The following is a 12,443-nucleotide window of genomic DNA, read 5'->3' as shown; positions in this document are numbered from 1 at the left end:
TGATCTCTCATTGTAGTTTTGATTTGCATTTCTCTAATGATCAGTGATGTTGAGCATTCTTTCATGTGTTTGTTGGCAATCTGTATATCTTCTATGGAGAAATGTCTATTTAGATCTGCCCATTTTTGGATTGGGTTGTTTGGTTTTTTGATATTGAGGTGCATGAGCTGCCTGTATATTTTGGAGATTAATCCTTTGTCAGTTGCTTCATTTGCAAATATTTCCTCCCATTCTGAGGGCTGTCTTTTGGTCTTGTTTATGGTTTCCTTTGCTGTGCAAAAGCTTTGAAGTTTCATTAGGTCCCATTTGTTTATTTTTGTTTTTATTTCCATTTCTCTAGGAGGTGGGTCAAAAAGGATCTTGCTGTGATTTATGTCCTAGAGTGTTCTGCCTATGTTTTCCTCTAAGAGTTTGATTGTTTCTGGCCTTACATTTAGGTCTTTAATCCATTTTGAGCTTATTTTTGTGTATAGTGTTTTTGTGTTTTGTGTAGGGAGTGATCTAATCTCATACTTTTACATGTAGCGGTCCAGTTTTCCCAGCACCACTTATTGAAGAGGCTGTCTTTTCTCCATTGTATATTCTTGCCTCTTTTATCAAAGATAAGGTGATCATATATGTGTGGGTTTATCTCTGGGCTTTCTATCCTGTTCCATTGATCTATATTTCTGTTTTTGTGCCAGTACCATACTGTCTTGATTACTGTAGCTTTGTAATATAGTCAGAAGTCAGGGAGCCTGATTCCTCCAGCTCCATCTTTCTTTCTCAAGATTGTTTTGGCTATTTGGGGTCTTTTGTGTTTCCATACAAATTGTGAAATTTTTTGTTCTAGTTCTGTGAAAAATGCCGCTGGTAGTTTGATAGGGATTGCATTGAACCTGTAGATTGCTTTGGGTAGTATAGTCATTTTCATAATGTTGATTCTTCCAATCCAAGAACATGGTATATCTCTCCATCTGTTTGTATAATCTTTAATTTCTTTCATCAGTGTCCTATAGTTTTCTGCATACAGGTCTTTTGTCTCCTTACGTAAGTTTATTCCTAGGTATTTTATTCTTTTTGTTGCAGTGGTAAATGGGAGTGCTTCCTTAATTTCTCTTTCAGATTTTTCATCATTAGTGTATAGGAATGCAAGAGATTTCTTTTCCTTTTTTTTTTTTGAATTTTTGAATTTTATTTTATTTATTTTTATACAGCAGGTTCTTATTAGTTATCCATTTTATACATATTAGTGTATATATGTCAATCCCAATCTCCAAATTCATCACACCACCACTTTCCCACCTTGGTGTCCATACGTTTGTTCTCTACATCTGTGTCTCTATTTCTGCCTTGCAAACCGGTTCATCTGTACCATTTTTCTAGGCTCCACATATATGCGTTAATATACGATATTTGTTTTTCTCTTTCTGACTTACTTCACTCTGTATGACAGTTTCTAGATCCATTCTCGTCTCTACAAATGACCCAATTTCATTCCTTTTTATGGCTGAGTAATATTCCATTGTGTATATGTACCACATCTTCTTTATCCATTCATCTGTCGATGGGCATTTAGGTTGCTTCTGTGACCTGGCTATTGTAAATAGTGCTGCAATGAACACTGGGGTGCACCTGTCTTTCTGAATTATGGTTTTCTCTGGGTATATACCCAGTAGTGGGATTGCTGGGTCATATGGTAATTCTATTTTTAGTTTTTTAAGACACCTCCATACTGTTCTCCATAGTGGCTGTATCAATTTACATTCCCACCAACAGTGCAAGAGGGTTCCCTTTTCTCCACACCCTCTGCAGCATTTGTTGTTTGTAGATTTTCTGATATTGCCCATTCTAACTGGTGTGAGGTGAGAGGAATGCAAGAGATTTCTGTGCATTAATTTTATATCCTGCTTCTGTTCCAGATTCATTGATTAGCTCTAGTAGTTTTCTGGTAGAGTCTTTGGGATTCTCTATGTATAGTATCATGTCATCTGCAAACAGTGACAGTTTTACTTCTCCTTCTCCGATTTGGATTCCTTTTATTTCATTTTCTTCTCTGATTGCTGTGGCTAAAACTTCCAAAACTATGTTGAATAATAGTGGTGACAGTGCAGGTGCCCATATAATCTTAATATCTGGGCTTGGGCCCCTACTAAGAACTTTAGGGGATCTGAGATTTTTACTCTATGTGCTAGCTATCTAGTTAGTCTTCCACAGTTTCATGGTTGCTTGTAGAAGACAGGAGACCCCTGTGTAAGGAGTGAAGGATAGTTTATTACTCACAGCAAGAGCAGTAGCCTGAGTAAGGCATTTTTGCACCATTTCCCCAAACCTCAATTCTCATAGGGTGACACAAGGGCCAGCTTATACCCATACATACAGTGGATTCCTTTATAGAAAAGGCATCTTGGGCTTAGGGAACAAGAATTTTTTTATAAAGCACTATAATTCTATAAGCATATGTGCCCTTCCAGAAGGAAATATTTCTACTACTCTGGACAGTAAGCAAATTGTCCTTTGCTCTGGAGGGAGACACTATCTCTATCTTCCAAGGCAGTTTGCTAAACAAACATCCTTGAAAACACAGTTCAGAACAAAGGGCAATCAGTGCCCTGTGTGCAAGTTGTGCAGAAATGCAAGAAACTCTTGGAGACTTGTCTCTCTCAACAGCCCCTATTTGGAATTGGTCTTTTACAGTGACTCCTCCCTCCCACCCCCATAGCTAGCTGAGTTCCCCTTTTTCTGGGTGCAAGTTGCATTTTTAGCTGATGACTTCTCCCCAGTTTGATACCTTCCCTTCTCTTTCACAGCTCAATAGCTGGCACTTCAAAGAAATATATATCCTTTCCACCCTATTGCCCCAACACTAACACAGAGCTAAATGCTCTCTCTTGTTTCTTGACTCTTCAAGTAGAATTTTATTGATCGTGGTTGTCTGTATATAGCTATACAACTTAGGTACCACAATTTGTTTAAAGCACTTAGTCACTCCCCCATCCACCCTGTTCTTCTCAGTTTCCCAAGGTTGTGTGTGTGTGTGTGTGTGTGTGTGTGTGTAATGATACAAAAGATTATGATATTAAAGTCAAGTGCCAGAGTATTCCAGCCATTGTGCCGAAAGTTGGGGTGGTTATTGGAATCATGCTTAGAATGTTCTGTGTAAGGAGCCTATACTGCAAATGAGAGGCCAAACAAGAGTGGATAAAAGGGAACAGGAAGAGGAATCAGGAACTGACTCCAAACAAAAACACCATCCGGAGGAAACAGGATAGGCCTGTCCAGACACTGGAAACTATAATGAGGAAGGAAAAGCAATTACCAGAACAGATGGGCGGAAACAGAGCAACTAACAGAGGTGGAACCATGTTTATTTGAGAAAGTGTGTCTGGAGATTTGGGGGGCTGAGTAGAATTTGTGCTTATTCCCCATAGCTCCTGGATCGATGATGATATAATGTGTAAATACTTAACAGGCGAGCATGCACTCCTGTAAACAATCAAGATGTTTCTTAAACCTTTGATTCCCTGTCCCTTGTGACTTCCTGTGGGTTTTTTTTTAATGGATGTATGTTTTTATTTCAGTGGATACTAACTTGATTTATTCGTTTCTCAAAATACTTAAAATATTTGCGTTCCTAGAGAATCATACAAGTTTATGGCGATGATTAGAAAGGATATTACAACAGGTCTGTCCTAGAAAATATGTGACAGATGGTTGTGGAGCATTAAAAAAGAGAACTGTTAAGTCTACAATGCAATATCTCGTTGTCTGCTGTATTTTTGTAAAAGTTTGCAGAGTGAGACATATGTTATTGTTTAATCTCTTTTGATATAACTAAATTTCTTCAAACACATACAATTAAAAAATAGTCCACTCTTGAGTAAATTGCCTGTATGTGAATAAAAATGCAATCTCTTAGATGAGTTTTGTGTTTCCCAGCTGTCCATGAGATTATTATGTATATTAAATTATATACTCTCTACTCTGCATTCCATGAGAGCTACAAATGAAAAAATTTAGCCATTTTAAAATTTCTTATTAAAGGCCTCACTAATTATTCATCAGCTATAAAAACTTTATAACTCTTCAATATTTTGAGGCATTTGGGTGCATAAACTAACTCTAATTTTAGTAGTTTATTCATCTAGTTGCTTTAACAAAGGTAGAGCACCTCTTTCATACACTAAATTAAACATCAAGTGCAATATTTTTTTAAATGACTAGAATCATTGAAATTTAGAGTGGGGAACCATTTAATTTTCTTAAGGTGAATAAGAAAACTGCAACTCAGTGATTGAGCAATAATCATATTCCCAAAAGATCTGCCCAGCTAGAAGTGCATTAAAACCACTTTTTCAGACACTTAAGCGTCCATGTTCTTTATATAACATGTAGACTTTTCTATTTGTGACTCCTATAGGGAGTTGAATCTAAATTTATTCAATTAAGTAGTGCCTGAACAGATTTTTGTATATCACTTATCATCTGACTAGTGGGCATTTCTTTTTTAATCAATTCCTTTTTTAAAATTCAATATTTGTATATATTACAAAATGATCATCACAATAAGTCTAGTTAACATGTCACCATAGATAGTTACAATTTTTTTTCTTGTGATGAGAACTTTTAAGACCTACTCTCAGCATCTTTCAGATAAACAATGCACTATTATTAACTATGGTCACCATGTGATATATTACATCCCCATGACTTATTTATTTTATAACTGAAAGTTTGTACCTTTTGATCCCCTTCATTCATTTTGCCAACCCTTTACCCCCGCCTCTGGCAACCACCAATCTGTTCTCTGTATCTATGACCTTGGGTTTTTTTGTTTGTTCTTTTATATTCCACATATAAGTGAGATTATATGGTAATTGTCTTTTTCTACCTGACTTATTTCACTTAGGATAACGCCCACAAGTTCCATCCATGTTGTCACAAATAGCAAGATTTCTTTCTTTTTTTGTGGCTGAATAATATTCTGTTATATATAAATATACATATCACATTTACTCTAGGATTTTACTCTGTATTACTATTCCAGATGAATATTTAAAATCCTTCATTCTTATAATAAAAAGTAGACTTTTCTTTGTGAGCAAGTCTATTTTTCAAGTCAAAATATAGAAAGCTGAAGCTCTAAACTGAATCTAAGTTAAACGTAAATTTTATCCTGTTAGGAGGCCAACAAACCTGATGGTTTTTCAGAGTCTTTATAGAGGTTGGTGAAAAAGACCCCACAGTGAATTAATTTTATTACTTAAGATTATAATGTCTCAGAGTGTCTGTGGAATGTTTATGAGCCTGAAATACTTAGAGATGTCTACATTTTATCATATTTTTCTCTTTTCATTATTCTATTTCTTTCTTTCTTTCTTTCTTTTTTTTTTTTTGGCCATGCCTCATGGCTTACAGGATTTTAGTTCCCTGATCAGGGATTGAACTCAGGCCACGGCAGTGAAAGCCCGGAATCCTAACCACTAGGCCACCAGGGAACTCCCCCTTTTCATTATTCTTGTTAAACTAAGTGCCCTGGATACTTTAATCTTTTTTAGAATCACAAATCTTTCTTAGGAATCTTTTGCAGTTGAAACTTCTTTATGTAGAGGGAACTCATGGTGGAAAGTCTCTGCTCCTTAGTATTGGCAGCTACCAGGCTTTTTGCCCCCTTCAATATGCCAGCTTTTCCCTAAAAATTCTGCTGTACATGCCTTCAAATACTACTGTGTGATCATATTGCCATTATAAGGTACAACTGTGTGTGTCTTCCATCAGCACTTTTTTTTTTTGAGAAACCTCATACTGTTTTCCATAGTGGCTATGACACCGAGGATAGTCATCAGTAGGTAGACCCATTAAACTATAATTTGCTTAAGAAATAATGAACCGTAATCTGCCTTCACTGATCAAGCTTGCTTTAATTATTTTTACAAAAACTTGCATGTCCTCCAAGCCTAAACAGTAAGGTGTTTGCCCAAGTTGTTTTTCAGCAACTTGGAGTCAGCTGCGTCTAGTTTGGGCTTGAGCCAGTTAAGACTGGTTGAGACCATTGACCTTCCAACTGGGCATGCATGAGTGTCTGATTGGTGACCTTCTGATGTCAAAGAGCCAAGAACTCCACCCTCAGAACATGCTAACACAGCCATTTTCATCCCATTAAGAAGCTTGTGGCTTAGGTGCGCCTGCGAAGACGACAATTACCTCACGTTTTTCTTATCTTCCATCACCTTTCCCTGAGCTCCCCAGGCCTCAGCTCTATCCCATAAATATCCCGAGCCCCCAGCCTTGCGGGGAGGTGGATTTGATATTTGGTCTTCCGTCTTCTGGCTTGATTACCTTGTGAGTAAACCTTTTCTCTGTCGCAAACCTCAGCAGACTCTGCATTTGGCTTGCTGCACATCCAACAAACGAATCTGGTTCAGTAAGAGCTGTACCAATTTATATTCCTACCAACAGTGTACAAGGGTTCCTTTCTCTCCACATCCTCCACAGCATTTGTTATCTTTGTCTTTTTGATATTAGCTATCCCAACTGGTGTGAGGTGATATTTCTTTGCAGTTTTTATTTGCATTTCTGTGATGATAAGTGATGTTGAGCACCTTTCATAAACTTGTTGGCCATTTGTATGTCTTCTTTTCCAAGAAACATCTATTCAGTTCCTTTGTCCATTTTAAAATCAGGTTGTTGTTTTTTTTGCTATTGAATTGTAGGAGTTCCTTATATATTTTAGATATTAATCCTTTATCACATATATGGTTTGCAAATATTTTTGCCCATTCTGTAGGTTGCCTTTTCATTTCGTTGATTGTTTCCCTTGCTGTGCAGATCTTTTTGGTTTGATATAGTCCCACTTATCTAATTTTGCCTGTGCTTTTGGTGTTGTATCCAGAAATCATTGCAAAAGCCAATGTCAAGAAATATTTTGTCTATGTTTTCTTCTAGGAGTTCTATGGTTTCAGGTCTTATGTTTAAGTCTTTAATACATTTGAGTCAATTTTTGTGTATGGTGTAAGATAAGGGTTCAAATGTCTTCTATTAGCATTTTATCTGTGGTCCTTAGACCCAAAACCATGTTATAATGGCCCTGAAGTAAGCTATGGGATTTTATAATTATATTTTGTATTATTTATAAACTATCTTTTCCTCCAAATCCATTTACTATCTATAAGACTTCTTTATACTAGTTAATATTTTGTGTTAATCAGTTCATATTAAATGTTTACACATATTTCCTTCTTTTCTCTTTCCAAATATTTCTTTATTATCATGGTCTTCCAAACTCTAAGATTAGATTTTTTTTCTTTTTAAATCATACAGTTTTCTTTTTAAAAGTCAAACCTAAATTCATAGTCTTTCATAAAATTTTGAATTAATCTAGGTCAATTGCCCAGAAAATCATGGTAAAATACACATAACATAAGGATAACCATTTAATCCATTTTTAAATATACAAATTCAGTGACAATATATTCACAATGTTGTGCAATCATCACTGATTAACTTAAAAATAAGAGTGATACCATTTATTGAACTCTGTCCAGTGGTTAGAACTTGGTGCTTTCACTGCCAGGGGCCTGGGTTTGATCCCTGGTCGGGGAACTAAGATCCCCTCAAGCCCTGTGGCAAAAAAAAAAAAAAAGTGTGTGTGTGTGTATATATATATATATATATATATACACACACACACATACCAAAGCAAAGGACAAAAAGGCAATATATTGATAAATTTGACTACATTAAATTTAAAATTTTGATTAAAAAAATACCACAAACAAATGTGAAGAAATGGATAGACTGATAGAAAATATTTGCATTGTATATAACAGGCAAAGGTCTCTAAGCCAGAATATATATTCATATATATTTATGAATATATTTGTGTGTATATCTATTTGTGCATGTATATCTATCTATCTATCTACCTCCTTTACATCAATAAGAAAAAGATAAACAACTCAACAGAAAAGTAAGCAAATGATATGAACAAGCAATTCATATCATTGGAGACAAAATACAAATAGTCAATAAACATATGAGAAGATGCTAAACCTCACTGGTAATCAGGGAAATGAATGTTGAAACAAAAATAAGACACAACTTTTCAACAAGCGTATTGGTAAAAATTAAAAAGTTTACTGTATCAGGTTTGGTAAGGTTATAGGAAAATGGAGTTTTTCTTACACTGCTGGTGAAAGTGTAATCGGTAAAACAACTTTGAGGGTAATTTGGAAATTCATATTCCTCATGACCCAGCAGTTCCACCTCTACGCACTTATGCTGGAGAAGCCCTAACACATATATGCAAGCAAACTCATTAAAAGCTATTTATTGCATCATTTTTACAGTGAAACATTAGAAAAAACTAACACATCCACTGGAAGAAAAATAGCTAAATAAACTGTAGCTATATATATTATGCGGCATTTTAGAAGATGGTAGCTTTATATATACTAGGTGACGTACATTTCAGTTAATCCAGGATAGCCCCAGTTTGTACTTGTTCCCCTATTCACCCTCAACAGTGCCACATTGGATAGCTCTCTAACCTATTTTGCGGTGGGGAAAAAAGGGCAGGAAACCTAAAGAAACACAGACAAGGCACCACAAACTGGGTGGCTTAAAATAACAGTAATTTACTGTCTCATAGTTCTGGAGGCTAGAAGTTCAATATCGAAGTGTCATAGGGGCCATGCTCCTTGTAAAAGCTGTAGGGGACTCCTTCCTCTTCCTCTGGGAACAGTTTTCTTAGCTTTTGGTGGCCTCAGGTGTTCTTTGGCTTATGGCAGCACAACTCCAATCCTCCATCTTCATATGATTTTCCCTGTGTATGTGTCTACCTTCATGTCCAAATTTCCCTTTTTATAAGGATACCAGTCATATTGGATTAGGATGCACTAGAAGGACCATGATTAGCTGTATGTAAAGACCCTATTCCCAAATAAGGTCACATTATGAAATCCTGAGGGCTAGGACTTCAACATATCTTTTTTGGTGGGGGGATGCAATTCAACCCATAGAAAATAGTATATCATATATGGAAACACACAAAGAACAATGCCATACATTTTCAAGAGTTTATATATATATATGTAAACACAGATGAAAATATTTAGAAACATACACACTGAACTGATAAAACGGTGTCTGCTGCTGGTGGTGGATATCCAGAGTAGATTTTAGCCTTTAGCCTTATCTGCAATGTTTACATTTTTACAAGAAAATACATTACTGAAGTAATTTTTAAAAATCAAATAGTTCAGAAAAGTTTTAATGAAAAACAGTGGAACCCTGCCCCATCTTTCTCTATTTCTTTGTCCCATTTCCAGAGGGTTCCGCTTTTAACTCTTAGCTCTTTCTCTTAGCAGTTACCTTCATTAATTTAAATAACATGCTTAAGAAAATATAATAATTTCTACCCCATAGGATTATTGAGGGATAGAAATGAATTATTACATATCAAGAACTTAGAGGGCTTCCCTGGTGGCGCAGTGGTTCAGAGTCCGCCTGCCGATGCAGGGGACGCGGGCTCGTGCCCTGGTGCGGGAAGATCCCACATGCCGCGGAGCGGCTGGGCCCGTGAGCCATGGCTGCTGAGCCTGCGCAAAAAAAAAAAAAAAAAAAAAAGAACTTAGAACTGTGTTTGGCATATTAGTACCTTTTTTCAACTGAGGTATAATTGACATACAAAATTATATTAGTTTCACAAATACAGCATAATGAATCCATATTTGTATATACTATGAAATGTTCACCACAATAAGTCTAATTAACATCCCCCATTCATAGTTACAGAAATTTTTTTCTTATAATGAGAACTTTTAAGATCTACTCTCTAAACAACTTTCAAATATACCATTCAGTATTATTACCTACAGTAGCCATGCTGTACATTACATCCCCAGGACTGACTTATTTTGCAACTGAGGTTTGTACTTTTTGACTCCCTTCACCCATTTTGCCCACCCCTACCACATTAATGCTTAAAAAAGGTTGGCTACTAGTATTTTCATTGTACCACTGTTTTTTCATAAATCAATTTTAGACATTACTTATTGGCTTCGGCTGTGTTAAATGTGGATTTACAGCTTTTATTATCATCTCTCCCCTCTCTCATCCTCTCAATCGCTTAATCTTTTCAACTACTGATTAACTCAGTTTGAAGTTCTAAGTTGTTCTAATTCTCCCATTGCTTCTGCTTCAAACTCACCAGTATGTAATAGACTCTTGTCAGAATTATTGCAGTAGGGAATTCCCTGGCCGTCCAGTGGTTAGGACTCTGCACTCTCACTGCCGAGGGCCTGGGTTCAATCCCTGGTCGGAGAACTACGATCCCGCAAGACACACAGCAAAAAGAAAAAAAAAGAGAGAATTATTGCAGTGAAGTTTGGAAGAGAATCTTGTTGCCTTGATTGTGAAGTGGTTTTTTCATTTCTTGCTGAAGCTCACCCTTTCTTGGCCCTTTCTTTTGTAAATTGAACTAAGCTATTACTGTGCTTCTATTCTGTTTCCCTCCAGCTTCTAGAGCTCTAGTGTCAGAGTGCTGACCTAACGGATACTGTGAACAATCAGTATTTGTTGATAGATTGAAAGCTCTGTTATTGTTATCTTTATAGTAATGCATGTTTTAGTCTTCCCAAGTTAAAAAGAGCTCCCTGAGAAAGCCTACTCACAGCCCACATGCATCATTTCATTCTCCTATGTGCTACTTAATGAATTTGGCTTTGCCAAATTAAATGGTGTGTTAGCTTCCCTTTGGGTTATGATTTTACTCATGACTGTAAAACTGTAAACACAGAACAAAGGGTGTTGCTCGCTACCCAGTTATACAAAGATTGACTCACTGCAGTCGCTGACCAACAGTACACTCAGTGCTCCAGACAGAGGCAGTGAAGATGATAACAGGATGCTCTGTGCTTTGGACAAGCAAGGCCCTTAGATAGTTAGATGTGTATCTCAGGAAGAATTTTTGTGAACCCAGAGTCTTGCATCTTCCCACACATAGAGAAGCACTGAAATCATTAACTTGAGATACCTGTTCTTTATGACTAGTAGCATCCTTTCCTTTACCAAGATGTGTACCTGACTGCACATATTCCCCAGCCAAAACACATATACACAAGCTTCTCTCCCTACCTCTTTGAAACAGCTTTCTTAGAGCTACTGAGTGGCTGTTTCCTGCGTTATAGTCCTCAGTAAGGTCCATGAATAACTCACAATCCTTATGTTGTGCAGTTTCCTTTAAGTCAACATGACTTTAGTTACAACTACTGTTATCCTGACCCACAGGGCGACCCCGCTTCCACGTTAACTTGCTGGAGCAAGAATGGACAAAAGGCTTTTTCCCTTCAGATAGAATTGAAACAGACTGAAATGTTTTAGATAACTCACAAAATGAAAATGAGCACAGAGTACAAGGAACATCAGTGGTCTGGCTGACAAAGAAGAGACATCATATTTTGCAAGCCAGCGTTTTACATTCCTTTCACATCCAGTCTGAGAGATTTACTGTATTTCCCCCTAATTGAATGGCATTAAGTGTCTCAAAATAGCCTCTCATACATAAAGTGATCTTCTTATAGTAAAGCTCTCGTAGTGTGATATTATAATGCAATAATCATATATCAGAACGATCCATGAAGAAAGGAAGAAGATACAGCACTCAGCTGAGTGTTACATGACCTGGGTTCTACTAATCTTTCTTCCAACGATTCAGGTAGAACTCTCTGACCTTGGGAAAGTCAACTTTTCTGAATCTCAAATTTCCTTATCTAAAGAATGGGCATGCTAATATTTACACTACCTATCTCTCCGGGTTGTCCAAATAATTGTCAAGGCAACAATTTATTGCAAGCATAGTCAAAGTTTCTTTCAATCTTGTTCAAGGGAACTTGAAGAAAGTCATTTCATAGATTTCTTGCATAGGCAATTTTTCTAACAAGAATACATAGCTAGATAACATTTTTAGGAAAAATAAATACAAGGAAAAATGTCTGGGTACAGTTTATCAGGCTCTTCATATGCAAGTTACTCCTCACAAAACTGGGTGGGGAAATCTGGTATTTATATAGGCTCTTTATTTTAAAACATTTTATTGTAGTTCAGATATACAGTTGATCCTTGGACAGCGCAGGGTTAGGGGCACTCACCCTCCACACAGTTGAAAGTTCGTGTACAGCTTTACAGTTGGCCCTCCCTATCTGTGTTTCTACATCCTGAGATTCAACCAACTGCAAATCTCACAGTACAGAACATATTTATTGCAAAAAAGTCATGTATAAGTGGACCCATGCAGTTCAAACTTGTGTTGTTCAAGAGTCAACTGTATACACAATTAAGGAGAATAGTACAAATCACCTTACTTCAGTGGGTATCAACACACTGTCAATCTTATTCATGTACACTCCTATCTACTCCCCTCCCAAACTGGATAATTTTAACGTGAATTCCAGATTTCACCTATA

The sequence above is a fragment of the Grampus griseus genome (assembly GCF_964374135.1).
Source record: "Grampus griseus genome assembly, chromosome: 9".
Lineage (NCBI taxonomy): Eukaryota > Metazoa > Chordata > Mammalia > Artiodactyla > Delphinidae > Grampus > Grampus griseus.
This window is presented reverse-complemented; position numbering follows the sequence as displayed.